Below are 17,541 nucleotides of genomic sequence, written 5' to 3'. Positions count from 1 at the left end.
ACTTTTGGAGACTGAGGAGAGAGGGGGAAGAGACTTCAAAACATTTGGGTAAGGTCTTTCTGATTTCAAAGTCAGCTGCAAAGTTGAGGCTGACTGTAATTGCTATTGCTTGTGGTCCAGAGAAGTTTTCCCAGAAGCATTTTGAAAATGACTTTATTAAAGCAGGGATATTAAATATTACTAGTTCCTCTTGGTTGGTGTAGTTTGTGGGTTGAGAGTTTGAAAGGAGAGAGTTAACAAAAAGTTCAGTGCATGCCCATCCTGCCCTGGGAGCAAAGGAAGACAGACGAGGATCTAGAAGCCTTGTCTGAGTGACTTATTTAAGATTTTTTATCTTTAAAATGCTTCCAGTCTAAACCACAGAGACATCATTTCTGTTCTTTAATTGGCATGAGTTTATTTTCCCCTCACTCAGTAAATAAAATTGGCTTTTCTTTTGATTGCCTGACATAAAAGATAAAAGCAAGCCGAGTCACAGTTGTATGATGGCGGATGGAGCTGCCTGATCTCTGCGCTCCCAGCTTTCCCCACTTGCGCACATCTGCTGAACTATTGGGCTTATTAGGAAAAGCTTTCTAAAATGACTCCATGTCCCTTATGAATTGCCTTTCCTCCTCTTTTATAATGAGACAGAAAGACTTTTATCTACCCCAGCAGAATACGTCTGGGACGGGGAAATGCTAGAAGACACACAGCTTGGCTTGTAGTCTATGTGCTTCTGCATTTAGTTTGCTATAGTGTATCCCTGTGCTAGGAGCCTGGCAAAGAGTGAAGATTATATTCTGTGCACGTTATAATACTTTATCTTTTCCAATGGATGGAGGAACAGCAGAGAGCACTAGAGATGCTAACACACACACACATGGTCTGTTGAATGCATTTCAGCAACATTCCCATCTCACTTCCATCGTCCTCTAAAGGTAAGTGATGACAATGCAAATGGAAAACAGGCACAGAGAGATTTGTTTCATTTTGCAGTGGATTTTTTGTCCCTTTTTTAAAGTAGCTTGTGATTAATTTAGTGCAATACACTTCCTGACACCACAGCGGAAAATGATTTATATTTTGGCTACAGCAGCCAGAAAAAAGATCTCTACATGCTTGCACACAAGAATTACTGTAGAGCATTTCTGTTCCTTTAAAATTATGTCTTCTATTTGTCCTGGAAAGACAATGAAATCAAGCAAGTATTTAATTTGATTATGTCCTTTTGTAGAAAAGTCTATTTTTCCCTAAGGAAACTTTATGTTGAAATGACCATCATATTCTGTCAGAAGTAGCTGTTTGTTTGCTTCCATTTAGATGTTGCCAGCTGTTAGAATGCTCAGCTCCCAAAACAGGAATCAAAGATAAAATATAAATTAAAATTAAATAATGGTATTTAGTAGAATGCTACTGCTTGTTAGAAACAGACAAAGTTGTAGCAAGCAATTTATTCAATGACCATGGCCATTTTTCATACTATGAAATTCCTGCAAGGAGGTAATGATTATGGGACACACATTCAAGAAAGTTCTGGGAACCTTTCTAACATAAATCTTTGCATATATAAATATGTGTGCGCACACGTGTGTGTGTATATAAGTATGAGTACTTAAGAGATTTGCATTTTTCATGAATTTTTTTCAAAGAACCCATTTCTGGTGATGTACTTCTGCAGAAAATTTAAATTACCATTAAAAGAAATTTAAATTAACATTTACAGCTTTTTACTGAGGTCTTTTAGAAAAGCATATTTAGTCAATGTTTTCTAATTTCAGGTTAGGTTTAACTAGAATTTTTCCAATTCTGCTTTTCTGACTATGAACAAGCTCCTAGCAGTAAGAGCAGTGAAGAGGCAGAATGGTAGGGTCAGGTTCTTCCATTTTTCTATTAATCTCCTCTTTGAATTGAATAGCTTCTCAGTTTTTACCCTCCAACATTACGTATTACGGAATTTTTCCATTTGAAATACTGCATTCTGAAGACTTAACCTTCCTTGGTCATTCTTGCCTATATTATCAACATTGCCTCATTTTCATTATGCTACTCTGGTAGTGATCTGCTGTTAATAAGAATTCTCAGAAATAGAAATAAAGTCAGCAGGAACATTAAGAATTAGGGTGTGTTTTCTCCAAATACCAAAAAAGGCAGTGAACAATGCAATGCAAAAATTTGTCTGACATTATGTTCCTGAGGAGATTTCTGTGAAGATGTCTCAAATTCATTTTAAGTCTCATTCTTTTTACAGCTGTAGTTTCTCCTTTTGTTAGCCATCCAAAAAACATATACAGCAAGATTGTCATGATTGTTAGGTGAAAAGGATATGGTTAATGTTTTAAATTGTAGAGATCTAGCTGCATGGTTGTGGGGTGAAGAACAGCTAACTCCTGAGCTTGACCTTGATAGATCTGTGACACCTTAGGAGAAATGGTTGTGCACCTTGCCGTTAACCCTTTTTTGATGTTGTGACTTTGGTGACTTGTGTTTCTCTGCAAAGCGCGTGGTAGAAGAAAGCACAATATAAGCGTACAAGAAAGGATTTTGAAATAGTCCAGACTGCAAACTAACAATTTTAGCATCTAATTTTATACCACTCTTTTAATTCTTTGTTTTGTAACTAGACACATTTTATGGGCTTTTAATTGTGGGTTGTTTTGTTTAGTTTTGGGTTGGTATTTTTTGTTTGTCTTTAATGCATTGCTAGTTGTTCAGTACTCATGAGTAATGCTCTAAAAATAACCCTTAGGGTTGAACTTTATGGAGGCAAGTTCATTAAGCAGGGAAATGATTTTGAATTTCCAGAAGATTTTGGTAAAGTCTGGGTGAAGAAGAGATTAGCAGTGGCAGTCATCACTATTGCCACTTGTCTATTTTGATGTTTTAATATGGCTAAGCATCCTGGATTAGTCCTTGCCACAAAAAGAAAAAGTTACCTAGGTTACTCAGTAGCAAGTTTTTAGAGGGGATACTTTGACCATATATGCCATAAAGCTTGCACTTAGACTCCTGAAGCTGCTCTTGAGTGTAAGCAGCAATAAAAATAGGTGAGACCATCTGAATTTCTCATGCTGCTGTTACCAGAAAAAGCTCTATCACACTATCAAGAAATATTATGATCCTATTTAAGCTCTTGGATGAGGATTTGGGGAGCTTAGGGGACTGAGGAAGGAGAAGAGGACTTTCTGTGCTCACCAAGCCCTACCCCATGGCTGATCTCATTATGAATCTTCAAGCTGTGCTGGAGCAGGGGCCTGGAGGTGACTCCAGCCCCGGTGAGACCAGGGAGCAATGTGGTGTGGGGGTCAGGTCCCCAGTGTGCCCCCACGCCTGCTTTGCTCGGCCATGGCTGACACCTCTCGGAAGCCTCCTTGGGAGGCACAGGAGCAGGCAGCCCCAAACACGGGCGCGAGGACCACAGTGAGAGAGGCACAGCAACGCTGCTCAATACAAGGACAAGTTGGGCCGCAGGAGACACCATGAAGGAAGGCACAGGACTAATAATCCTAGTAACACCTGCCCTCATTAGCATCTGTGGGTTTCTAGTAGGTTTTTCTTTAATAGTTTGGTATCACCAACAGATTTGGAACGTGACATCAACATCATATCAGTATATCACCCATCTCTAATACACCTACACAGCAGCTGAGTTCATAAATGACTAGTTAGACATTGTTCAAGACTCTCACTACTGCCATAACTTTGGAAAAATATTCAATGTCCTGCTTTTGCCATGCAGTAGATTTCCCCATTTGAGATTGGAAAATTTGTGCTCCTAACTCTTTTGTTATTACTCTTCCTAATATTATTATATTTTTTGTTATTGTTGCTATTATTATTATTATTCCGTTTTTAACAGACAGCAGCATACCAAATAAGTAGTTACTCTTTTTCTCCTTTGTAATTGTCCTAAGAGGTATGTTTTTCTCTCAAACACTTGAATTTAATCATATTCAGTATTTTATGGCAAGCAGTAATTAACATAGTAATAGCCTCATTTGTTTGAATCTGTTAATCAAATACATTCAGGAATTGCAAATATAGTTTATTGCAATTCTTGTCTTAAATGTTCCTTGTGACTGTGCTGACATTACTCCATCTTAGCTCTCAGTTAATGAGTTTCTGTTTCAGTTAACCAATTAACTTTATGCAGTTAACTGCTGCAGTCTTGCAGTTTTTCTAAAAATTTCCACTTAACTGGAGAAAATATTATTGTTTAGAGTTAGAGCATAAATTGCAATGTTGTGTAGTCCGTCAGCTCCCTGTTATTAAGTTTGACAGATATGCCATGAATGGCTGCAGAGAGCATGTGAGCTGTAGCATTGCTAAGTTAATTACGAGCTCTATTTAAAAGATGGGGACCAAGGGTTTGTGGCTTTGAAGCAGAAGGTTTGAAGTTTTTTTTCCCCTGTTAACAATGATGTCCTACAGCTGTGAAATTCATGTGGTTATGCCCCTATGTTCACTCAGCAGGATGGTGCAAAAGAAATGTAGGCTGAAGAATGACTTCAGAAAAGCCTGTTTCAAGTGTTAAAGGAGTGGGTGGAACTGGGATCTCTGGAGCCCTCTGTTTGCTGCCAAGGGCGCCTATTGCAAAATTCTCCCGCGAAGTTTTCTGGTCCTAGCTGTGCATGTGGGCACAGCAGTTGCCTGCACTGCTCCAGCTGAGGCTGGGCTGCTCCAGGGCTTGTATTTGGTGTAACTGAAGGGTGGCTGTAGCTCTGACTGCTCACCAGGGTGACTCCTGTCCCAGCTCCTGCTCCTGCACCAGCCTCCACATTTGTCTTTCCACCCACCTCAGGGCAGAGCTGGCCTGCCCCCCGCTTCAAGACAAGCCAGTGGTGTTGGCTTGAGAAAAGGACGGATAGCATGAAGCCGTGGCTGGTCCCCTCACAGACCCAGCACAGAGCAGGGGCTGTTGCTCCCACTTGCCCTCGTGCTAAGGTAGGGATGTTCCTGTGCCTGTGAGACCGCCTGCCTGAAGCTGGCCCTGAGTCTGGGTACTAGCAGCAGTGTAACCACAACAGAGAGGAGCTCAGGATGAAACAATTTACTCAGCTTCTTGGGCAAATTGTCACCGAGCAGCTGTATGACCCAGGCAGCTTCTGGTTAGAAAGGAATTTAAAAATATTTGAAATAATAATTGTATTTTTTTAAGCAAATCTACACCAGGACTTGAGTTTCCTATGAGCTAGATGCTCCACTTTCCAGTCTGCTCTGTTCACCATCTTTGAGTCTTCCATCCATTTGAAGTTACCACTGGAGCTTTAGTTGCTTGCATTGTTAAGTGCTTAATAATTCAGGCTTTCTGTACAGAAATACTCTACTTTATATCATTCTACTTATACAAGGTGATCCTTTGCAGATCTGCATTGGAGAAATACACAAAGAACTAAGCCTAAATGCATAGGCACTGGGAGAGCTGGTGTTCCCAACCCTTACAAGGGCACTGATGCTTGGGAACCCATTCTCCATGCACATCTGACCAGGCTGCCTTCTGCCTTTACTTTATGCCCCTATATGAATCGACATTATTCCCCAAACCACTTCTAAATGTCAGCCTGTGCATCCTGTGTAAGGCCGTGATGAACTCACTGACATACAGGTAAGAGGCACCGTGACTTACACTGCTGGTGACTGACAGTGCTAACAAATGAGAGAAAATGGACTTCGTAGTGTCCGATGCACTCTGGGATTTCCAGCAGCAAGCATTAAACTTTGCTACCTATATGCTGATGGTAAGGAGTACTGCAAAAATGCTGCATATATATGTCTATAGATCACCCCTGTTTTAAACCTCCTCCTTGAAGTATTTTTCATCTGATGTAGCCAAAAGTGAGCGCAAGCTGCCAGAAAAATACTGTTTAGATTTAAGGATTAGAAGTTTGGATTTGGACAAGTAGGTTGAGTGGTCAGAAAAGATAAATCTGAAGCCAAGCTGAGGTCAGCTATCTGCAGATCATGGTTCCTCTTCATCTTTCCCCACACCCCTGCCCCTGGTGGGGTATTTTTCATGTAACCAAGCCCCATCCACTTGTGTCTGTTTAGAAAAGTACCTCAGGAATTTCAGGCTAGAAAACATTCTTCTCTTTGTATCAGTGGTTATTACAGCTGTAAAATATTGAAGCAATGCCAGAGGATTCACAGATGTCTCCTTTCCTGTTGAGGTACTGGGAATGGGGGGGATGAGGGTGGAGAGGGCTCCAAAATCTGACAAGACCGTGGTGTTGGACAGACACCATTCACCTGGGACTGTCCGTGGCTCGCTTCCAGCCGAGAAGTGCATGCTTCCCCGATGACCCACTTTGTGCTTCCCTATATGGAAAGTTAATGATTTTTTTTTTTTTAATAAGGAAAGATTTTTTTATAGGAAAACCAGATGAAGCAGCATACTACTCTGTGATTAAAACCCAGGGAATTTTCCTTTCCTTCAAAGGATGGCATGTCTGGAATGTGTTTATTTTGCTTCCCTAATTATATGATCACAATCCTACCTGACGCTGTCCTTTTACACTGAACGAGATGTTATTTCCTACTGGTTGCAAGTGCAATATGAGGCTTCTTTTCTCTCTTTTCCAGGAAAGAACTCAATTTGTGATTATCATGCATGCAGGTATATAGAGACTTATTACAAAAACCTGCTTCTGCCTAGTAAAACTTCATTTCTTTCTGGTTTATTACCTGGCTCAATGAAATTCAAGTCAGGTGTTTCATAACCAAATACTGTCTTCCTCATTGCCCAGTGTCTGACAGATGTGAGACTCTGCATGTGAAAATGTAAGATCAGTTTGAGACAAAAATGATCCTGAAGGATGGTAGGAACTATGGGGAAGGGAGGAGAGGACGAGACATCTCACAGAAAAGCAGGGTACCATAAATGCCCTTCTCATTTGTCAATATGGACTGCATTCTCAGAACTTGTTGTTCCTGGATTACCTTTAACAGAGGTTTGGTAGGGTGGTTTTGTTTGTTTTTCTACAGTGCCTTGGAGTCATGGGATAAAATCTTGATTCATTGAAGTAAATGGGAATTTTGCTGTATTTGGGCAAAAGGTTTTAATCATTGTGACTGTTCTGTCCCATGCAGGTTTAATGCACTAATCTCTTGCACTGGTTAGTAATCCTTGGTTAGCCTTCCCACCATTTGCTGTACCACAGACAATTTAAGAAAGCTTCAGCTGGTTCAGAGACAGCGGGTCCGTTCTTTACTGGGGTAGACAAAAGTGAAACGCATTCAGATTGGGACCCCCAGATCCTGTCTGCTTGCCACTTTTTTCCTAGGGGAAATCTAAGGGGTGGCTTTCCAAGGCAGAAGACCTGATTTCTCTGGCCACAGGCAACTGAGAGATCCTTTCTGTGTTTCGCTAACTGGAGTTCATTCACGGTTCTTTCTTCTTGGCTGTAAGAAGTTTGTACAAAAAGCCTGCAATGCTAGGTCTGCTGTCCCTCGCCTTTTTCAAAGCTTATCTGATAGGCTTTTAAACATGCCCTAGGCATAACTTCTTTAATATAGAGTTCCCCATCTCAATATCCTTATTAAAGCTGCAATCTTAAAATGCCACTATTTCACAGTAAGCATGAGTGTGCCCTAGGACTATCATGGCAAAATACAAGCACATCCCTGTTGTATACACTAATAAATATTTTTGGAAAGGGTCTTTTCATATTCTGGAAAACACCCTTGATGTTTCAGTAATATAATACAATGCATGATTTTTAAAAAGAAGAGAAGAGCAGGTGTGGGGAGGAACTGGTGGAAAAGCAGAGTGATATCCTCCCTTGTGGAAATGTTTTAAAAGACGCCACCTGCCATTTGGTGCAACTTGATCCATTGCCAAAGCAAAAATACTTGCTACACTGAAGTATTCTTTTTAGCTGCGAAAATAAATCCAATTTTTTTGAGAGATGCTATTCAGAAAAGTTGTGAGCATCATCAGAGGAAACCACTCTATGTCTCTGACAGGTACCGCAGAATTTTAACTACAGCTGCTACAAAATCCAAGACCTCTGTTCGATCTCATTTTAATTAACCTCTAAGACATGTTCACAGCAGGGCTCTCTTTGCTAGTTTGTTTTTATTTAATTTTAGCTTTTTATGTTTTAAGCTTTATTGCAGTATTGATTTTAAATAAAATCCAGAGATGCTTTGCTGATGGTAATATGTCTATTTCTGTGAATAAATAATTCAAGAAACCAACCCATCAGATCTCATATTCTGCCATGGGCAGAGGCTAATAAGTGTTGCAAGGAAGAGGAAACCCACCCATACTGTAGCTGGCCAACTGTGCCATGTCATATATAGTGGAGAAATCCCTTTCAGGCCCCTGAGATGATCAGTTTACATCTCATAGCATGAAATTTTAATTACCTTTCCTTTAACATGCATAACTGCAAAGCTACTATATTTCAGCTCCTATTTTAAGCCACCTGCAGTATATCCTGCCTAATTAGACACACAGCAAAGATGAACGAGGGTGTTTATAAGCAGGCAAATGAGATGAATTTGTGGGAAACGTTTTAAAAATAAGCTTAACCTAATCCTCCTGTTATTCTTATGAGTTCATTTATGCTTCTGGCAGGATAACCAGACAAAGCAGGACATGAGCTGTGACCGGCACAAAAAACTTTTCTGTAGAAAGTTTGCCTTAGGAAGGTTTTGACAGCTCCAAGCAGCTTATCGAGCTTGCTCTTGTTGTCATTCGGAGAGCTGACTTGCTGCATGCGAGGGGTCCATTCTGGAGACTTTATATGGGTTAGATTTAACTGAAAGAGTTCTTGTGGGTGTTTTTAATAGCTGAAGATTTTTCCTTCAGTTTTGCTGTTGTTTCCTAAATCTCACAGAACATGCAAAAAATCTGGGGTGTTCCCAGTCTTCGAGATCTCTGGGGACCTTTGCATTATGTCAGCTTTTTAGTAGCTGTCTGTGGTATAAGGTAGCAATCCGGGTTAAAGGCAAATCTGCTCCTCTCCTGTCCATCCCCGTAAGGGCTCACTGTATTGATAGGTGTGTGAAGGTCCCATACTCCACACTTGCTCTCTCAAGTGTGCAAAGTGCTAGTGTGTAAAGCAATTACCTTCTGTTAATTACTCAAGCCTCATTTTTCCTTCAGTCTTCACAGCACGTGAAGGAATCAGCACCTCACATTGCTGGTGATTTATGCAGCCTCACAAACAAGAGCAGCACAAGCCATTTCAGGAGGCCTCTACTGCTGCCATTCAACCTGCAAAATGTTTGCTCCCTGGGCAGCGGAGCACCAAGAGCAAGAGCAGATCAAGCACCAGGCACCATCAGCATAATGAGAGGCAGGGGCAGCCCTTATTTAACTGCGAGCACACGGATCCTACACAGCCATATGTGGCAGGGCCAGTGCTGATGAGGGCTTGGGGCATGACAGCAAAAGCTCGTGACCCCCCCATGACAAATCTTGGCACCTGAGGATTATTGTACCCTAGGGCACTGCAACACCAGAGCAAAGGCAGACTTGTGGGAAGTAAGGCAAGAAGAATAGGTGGCGGTACTTGTGCTTATACAGGAATATGTATTTATCCATCTCAAATATTTACCATCAAAATACCTAATCTCAGGTAAGTTACGCGACAGGCTGGATGCATGGGTATGTGTGTCAGGTTCACCCACCCTTAAACTGTTGAGATGCCACTTAGAAACACACGTGTGTGGCTCTGCTCTCATAATTAACTCTGTCTCTGGTGGACTCATCAGAGCAGGCATAAACTTATGCTAACATGGTGAGGTCTCAAGACTGGAGATTGCCAGTGCCATCCTGAAGCAGGGGTAGAACTAAAATGCCACTGGATCCAAAATACACCATAAACAGTCCCTTCCTCACCCAAAGGGTTATATTTTCACTCAGATGGAGGGCTCTGCATATGTGAGAGCAGGTGCTGTGATTTCACCTCTTCATCATGATATGCAGAGTATGAGAGCATTTAAGTCTCTCCCTGACTCCCCCACTTAAGCCAGTTGAAATTAAAATTGGTGGGGAATGTGCTGGGAATACTGAAGGGAGTTGGAGCCATATGTTTTCTTGCATTCCTGGGTACTCCTACAACTAACATTCTGTTTATATAATATTCCTGAAACATAAAAGCTAAAATAAATCCAGCATGTGAAAATTAATAACAAGTCATTTCTCTTATGATCAGTCCAGAGGAAGCTGTCGTAAGTGTTAAGGTATTCAGACAGCTGATTTTTGTACATCAGCTCTCAAGTGAGGTATGTAGTTTACAGAGAGTGAGTGCTTAAGGTTATGTAGTCTATGAGTACATGAAGTAAGAGGCTGTTGAGGATGGTGGATACCATGGCAGCAAGGAAAAAGTTTACAAAGTTCATTTCCTAAGTGCTCCTTCTTAGCACTTTACATTTTCAAATTGCAGTGTAAACATTTAATTCTCACTGCACCCTGGTTTAAAGTTGTTGAAATGAAGAAAGAGTTCTTTGCTGTGCAGGAAGCCAAGAGCAGATTTGAGATTAAAACGTGAAAGTGCCTGGTTCCTGGCCTCAAGCTCAAGTCCTTCTGATGGGATTTAAGAGGTTTCACATACACAAGAAGTGTATTGTCTATTCTTGTCAAAGCACAAATTCTTCTCAAACTTTCAGAAGAAAGTGTTGCTAGTCTTTTTAAGAAGATACGAAATCTTCTCTGCTCCTGTAAGGCCCAGTTAGATGACAACCTCATTAATACTCCATGCAGCAATGTGTCTTTGGCAAGTAAGAACCTTAAAACAAGTCAAAACCTAGTAATGGATTGAGACATGGGCTGTAAAAGACTTGCTTTTGGAGCAGGAGGAGTTGATATGCAAGAAAACCCCCATACTCTGTTTTCAGATATCAAGGATTTGGCTGAGGTTTGAAAGCCCATTTTTGTCATTCTGCTCACCTGTCTGTGTTCTCTATTGTACTGATTTCTCAGCCCATCGTTCATGAAAAAAATTTCCTTACTCTCTGGAGGGATATTTTTCATCATGGCAAGGTGATGACATAGATCATAGATGTCCTAGATGTCCTCAAAGGGTGACATAAGCTTTCAGTGGTTTCAAAATTTGCTGTTGTCTCGTCCCACTCGGTGGGTTGCGAGAGGGGTGAATCTTTTCGATTCCCCAATGGTTTGTGTACCAACAAAAGCCGATCTCTGCTCAACAGAGCCGCGTGGTCGGTAGAGTCACGACAATGACTCAGAGGAACAGGCTGGCCAGCAACTTTGTTAACTGGCAAATTCCACAAATGGACAAACTTAACGAACTGGCAAGCTTAACGAACAAACAGCGGCGATTTGGCAATGGAGCTATTTTCCGGGCAACCCGTCACAATCTATCCCAAACTTGCATATATTGGAAGAGTGGAGGGAGAGAGAAGCGAGAAAAGGAAAGGAGAAGAGAGGAGGAAAGAGAAAGAAAAAGTATCACCACCCTTGGATCCCGCGATGATGATGACAGACGTGGCAATCCTCCAGTGGTGGGTGCGTGCGTGGTTCCCTGAGGGCATGTCTTTTATAAGCTAATCCCCGCCTCCAGGTACGCCCCTTCAGGACTTACATGGTTCTTGTTCTAGAAAGTTCTCAATCTTCTGCGCAGGTGCTGGGGGAGGGGGGTGGTCACGAGGGGTCTCTCGGGCGGTTGCAAGCCCCTTCCTCAGATCAACTCTGTGTGATCTCTGGCCGTAGATGGTAAGGTCCGGCAGAACCCGGAACCGCGCGTCCTCCGACGCGCTCTCCACGTCCCGCACGTCCTGCTCCCGGTCCCGCTCTCCCCCACCCCGTGCTCACCGACCTGCAGTCGCCATGCAAATAGCGCCTCACCTCGCCACAATGTTTGAGACATTCACTCTCTCAGTCTCTCACAGCTGTGGGTACCGAAAACTTTTTCAAAAAAGACTTATGGACTGCATGGCATGAGGAATACACTTCTTGGCCTTGTTTCCAAAGGCAAAGATGATTTGCTGACAATATAGAGAAGGATCACCAAAAAATCACTTGAAGGGGTTGAAGGTTGTTCTGTAATCAGAGAAGAACTACACAGATCCCACAAACAAGTGGCTGTTTTATCTGCCATTGAGGTTGTTAACTTGGCCTCAGATTCTATACATTAATTAGGCTGTGTTTTGTCAGCATCTGAAATACGTAGTTCCCACTCTTTGCATCACGATTCCTCACTTTACAGAAGGCCCAGATCTTCACTGCAACCATTAGCCACGGATATCTGATTTCAAAAATACCCATAAGCACAAAATTGAAATACAGTACACAGACATTTCAGCCCATTAGTAAGGGATATTTGGTTCATCTTCCAGCTCTCCTTTAACTCACCTGTACTGATCTCCAGATAGTTTGTCTCTCTGGTTAGTTTGATCTCTAGACAGTCATTTCAAACTGGTGTCCATCCATCCCCTGCAGATGAAAAACACAGTTAGCAGGCACCTGTGAAACGTGTACTCTGCGTGGCTGGGCGAGATCACACAAAACACAGTGGCAGAGAGGCAATGAGGGAACAAACTTCTCCAGCAGGGTATTCTCTCATGAGCCTGTGCTTTCTCCCAAGACATCTAGACTGCTGCCTGACTTGACATAATCTATTCCATAGCCATAGCCTGTGTTACAGGGTAGCCAGGCGATATCTCTGGCCAGGATTCCCATCTGGTTTTTGAGGCAAGGAATTCACACTGCGTGGTTCTCTTTATCAGCTGCATGCAAACTGTGTCCTGTCTCATAGCCCCCAGAATTTCCTTCACCTGTCTCTTTTATTTCTCTTAGTCTCTTAGTGCTGTTCATATTTCTTTCCAAATGATAAAGTACTTGGCCAGGAACACTTTTTATTTATGGAATACCACAGGGATTTCTGTCAACATTCCCCATCTATGGAAGTTACAGTGTTATATGGGCAGAGGAAATTTAACTGTGGCACTGGAAATAATAACTCTTATGACATAAAAAGATGCTATTTATTATCATCACTGTCCTTGCAGCAGATGCAGGCACTGGGTTCAAAGATGTGCCAAGGTTAAAGATCCTGTGTACATGCCCAGAGAATTGTTGATGGAATATGTTTTAGTTCCATAACCATGATGGGCCTGATCGACAGTGGTCTATGCAGGATGTTTAAAAGCTTTTCCATACGACTAGGAAGTCAGGAGTTGACAAGTTTCCTAAGTGTTTATAATTAAAACCCAGCAGAAGATATTAAACAGTTACAGGTTTCTATGTTATAGTCAATATTAAGATTTATTGACTTGAGAACCAATACTGACTGAGGGGAAACTAAGCTTGATTTTTCCCCTAAGGCCTACTAAGTCTGGATGTTGACTGAAAACAGAAGGTTGCATGGTATAGACATCCAGTAGCAACCTTTACCAAGGATAGGAAGTTCTTTCTTTGACTTTCAGAACTACTCCAAATTTTGTTATAATGTTTGTTACAATGCTTTACAGAAATTAGCATTACAGTGTTGCTTTAAAGAGCCTTTTAATTGTGGATAGGCCCTTTTGACATACAGTTGTTAGGGTTATGTAGAGTGCATGAAAATGCGGGACTGGTAGCCTAAGGGAGGGAGCACTGTGTGATGAGTGGGTACAATATGAACAGCAGCAACAGGAGCTTCTTGCAGTGTCTTACTGTTATGTTTCCACCTTGGGCTGTGACAGAACAGCTTGCTGAAGTCCATGGTTGGTATCATCCCTGTATCCATCCAGTCCTTGACTGTCTCAGAATTACTGCAAACAATCTGGTGACTTTTGCGACGCGGACTGCTCCTTCCTGGGAAGCAAGAAAATGCAGCTGAACTCATTCCAGGTCACCACTACTCTTGCTTTTATGTTAGAAGTTTTATCATTTAAAAACATCAGGTGCCTGAAAGAAGAGAGTTTGAGCCAGGAAAGTCAGAGATCAGAGCCTGATCTCGTAAACCAACATATTACGAGACTATCACTCCTACATATACAGCATATGTATTTTTGCCTGCTTCTGACTGTTGCCTGAATTATATACATTGCTAAAGATCTGAACACTGCTATTTTTTTAACAGTCTCTATGAAATTAATCTCTTGCAGATGCTGGCTCGAGGCTGGCAGCATCCTTCATTTTCAAGCTTAAGGTACTAATAAAATTCGTAAGTCTGCTTTCCATTCAGATGTGAGAAAGCCTTCCAGTTTGATGTGAACCAACTCTTTGATTCATCTTTTGTCAGTGGCGAGAGTGGGACTAGTTCAGCTCTCAGGGCTCTAGACAGAATTGTATTTCATGAAGTAGCCCAATAACCCACTCAACAGTTAGACCCAGAGAAGTAGTTTACCCGGGAGTTTTTAACTCCTCCCTTCCTTGGCAGCTTGGAGCCTGTCAAATTACATGGTCAGACTGAATTCAGGCTTCTTGGTGGCTCAGCAAAAGGATTTTGTTGTGAGTTGAGTGTGGAATGACCAAGAGAGGATTACTATGCTTACGTGCAATAGGAACAGAAACAACTTTTGTAATATTGAGTGTCAACTGCAAGAAAATCAGCTTTATCTTAAGATTAATGGTATTTCTGAAAGCTGGCAAAGAGACATGTGGTTTAGTTTTCAAGGCTTGTATTGGTTTTGTCCTCCTCTCTTGTAGCGTCCACTGCCTGCTTTGAATGGGAATGCTCTGCAAGCGCAGTGACACCTTACTTGCCCTTTTGGCTCAGGAAAATGCATTATGTCCTGGTATGTAGTGTTTCCAGAGAACAGTAATAACTTCTTACAGAGTCTACCAGAAGCTAGTTGCCTCAATGTTAAAAATTTTTAGTGTTCCCTTATATATCTTGTAAACATGAATGCTGTCTTTCTGTGCAGTAATCCAATGAAAGTGTGAAAGAATACCTTTTTTTTTTGGTTGACCCTTTGTTTTCCCCTTGTGCAGTACAGGTGTGACAGTGATAGAGGAACATGTTTACAGGTCTGTGGGGCTTCTGGAAAAAAGATCCCTCCCAGGGCTGTTCACAAAGTGAATCATTAGCCTGACTGTAACAATAAATACCACCACAGAGAACATGCAAGGATTTATCCAAAGGTCACATTCACCCAGAAGGTTTGTCTGCTGAAAGAAGCTCACAGCTGTGTTAAGATTAAAGAGTGTCAGAGAACCATAATGTGTGCGATTTTTTCACTCTGAGTAAAATATGAGCTGTTTGTCTAACAGCCCCAGCTGAGGGATGCTAGTGTCAGACTGCCTTGGGGCTATCATACATATTTCCAGTGGGTTTTTAGCGTTCAGGAATAATCTCCTCTTTGATGCATTTATCTGACACATCCTAAGCTCCTGCGATGCCCAGGAGGAGATCTTCCTCCCACTATTCTGAGAACTTTGATAGTCACTCAGAAAAGGGAAGCGTAATGGGAACAGCCCAGACAAATGACTGAGGTCAAAGTCATGTCCCAAAAATGGAAGTAGCCCAAACGAATCACTTGCCTTCTCAATTGAATGTGCTTAACACACGGTGGGCCAGGCCATGATCTGTTAAGCATTTTACCTGCAGCAACAGGCAACTGCCTGGGTGAATAGTCGCTGATGGGCTTCACTGAAAACCCTTGTGTGAGTTTTTATGCATGCGTGTAAGGACGCAGTCATGTAGTTCAGTGTGTGGCAACATCTCTATGTCTGATCTTGTTAACCTGTTTCTCCTTTCACTGATAATGTTTTAAAGTCAGGAATAGTGTCACGAGTTTAATACTGATTTAATTGGAGAAGCAAGAGTTTTGCCTGTAGTGGCATAGGGTGCACTGTAGCTCGTGGTTGCATGATGTCTCTCTTGGTCTCTTTCTAGCAGACAGCATCGGTGTTCTCCTTCCCTACTAATAGTGGGCCTGGCTCTCTGAGCTCAGGCAGGGTGCCTTGTGCTTTCAGGACCACATGCTTGTGTTCTCAGCGGTGGCAGTCCCCAGTAGATGCCATGGAAAAATGCTGTGGTGGCAGAGAGGGACCTGGAGTGTTGCTGTATTGAATGTTCCTTGGGAAGCAATTGTGGTTATCGTTGCATCTGTGGACAGTGAACAAATTAATCTGACATTTGTGTTGCAGAAAACACCAGAGAAAAGCCATGAGAAAGTTTAATATGATTTTAATTGCCCTTTGTCATTTTCTGCCTACAAGTCATTTAATTCTTTATCAGAGGACTCCATGTTGGAGGTGCACGTGGTGGGCGTGAGGGAGAGAAGATCTGCTGGTATCTACTCCTGGGTTTCCATTGTGAGCTGATTTTTCTGAAAACACCCAGTGGCATGTTTTTGCTCTGTATTTTAGAGAAGCTTCCAGTGATCACCTCGTGAGAAGTGGACCCTACTGGGGACTACACAACAGATTATAGGCAAATATTTTGACAGCCCAGCAAGAACTCTTCAGCAGCCAGTTAGCAGATTATGTATTTACAACCAGTGGGATTAGAAGTGACCTTCAGACTGACAGCTCTCTCAGCCGTGTAGCCATGCTGGTTGTCTGGATCATCTCTGAACCTGCTTTCTGTCTCTGAGTCCACACGGTTCTTATGTTGGCTTGATCTAGAGAGTCACATAAATGATTGTGGGTTGTTATAAGAGATGGGTTTCCATGTGTGATAGCCTTCAAATATGGAAAGCTGCCATGAAACACAACATGAGGAGAGAAGAAAACACCTGGGGCTGAACTGGTGTCATGTTTCTATTTTACTTCCAAAAAACCTAAGTCTACATCCAAATTGCACAAGATAAAATACCCCAAATCTGTTGTCTTAGCTTGTGCAGAGCTCCTAGAGGACTTTAGTCAGAGCAGAGCACACAGCTTTTGGCAGAAAACCCAGAGGTTTTTTGTTGGGTTTTTTTTTTCCTTGTTTAATACAAAGGTGATCCAATCCTAATGAAGGAGAGCAGTATGCACTTTAATGTAATATTTCTCTGTGTTATTATGACACTAAATAGAAAACCTGCAAACAGTGCAGTGATGTACTCAGCTGTAGCCCAGTTAGACACAAGAGAAGCCCAGAGTCCCATTGCAAGGAAGTAATCCATTTTCTTCAGGTGGCCAAGGGCTTTCATTTTGAATCTCCAAAGTTTTTTAGTAAGCATAAAAAATTTTTGACACCTTCAGGAGGTGGCTGGTGTTTTGGAGCTGGGTGAATGGGAGATGTGAGGCTTGGTCCCAGCTCTGCCCTGTGTCACATATGAACCAGCCCAGGGATACCTCAGTCAAAGTCTTAATATGTGAGTATGCAAGATAAAGCCTCCAAATTCAGAGAGAACCCTCTAAATGGTTGTCAGGTGCTACTGTAGAGTCTGTCCAACTCCACAGACCTCATGGTGCAGGTGGGTTATCAGCTGTGCAGAACGTGGGCAGCCATTTAAACCACTTCCACGTCCATCAGTGCAGAGTTTTGCAGATGCATACATTGTACCAAAGGCTGAAAACATGTGCCTGGCAAAAAGTACTTTAAAATTTATTTTGCATCTCTTTTGTACATCTACCCTTCTTCTCTGTCTCTCTCTGGTACTCTAGCTCTATTGACGCATGCTTGCAAAAGAAAAACCATAACAAAATCTCTCTTTAGAAAGAGATTTTGAAACAGT

The 17,541-nt window shown here is 42.0% G+C and overlaps 1 protein-coding gene across 1 annotated transcript in view; it reads left to right on the top strand.

The window, feature by feature from the left end:
- Nucleotides 1-17,541, top strand: part of BMPER (BMP binding endothelial regulator) — a 144,784-nt gene that overhangs the window by 100,585 nt on the left and 26,658 nt on the right. The window lies entirely within an intron of this gene.

Source organism: Mycteria americana, chromosome 2, assembly GCF_035582795.1.
Source record: "Mycteria americana isolate JAX WOST 10 ecotype Jacksonville Zoo and Gardens chromosome 2, USCA_MyAme_1.0, whole genome shotgun sequence".
Taxonomy (NCBI): domain Eukaryota; kingdom Metazoa; phylum Chordata; class Aves; order Ciconiiformes; family Ciconiidae; genus Mycteria; species Mycteria americana.
Note: the sequence above shows the minus strand (reverse complement) of the source record. Positions and strands in the feature narration are given on the sequence as shown.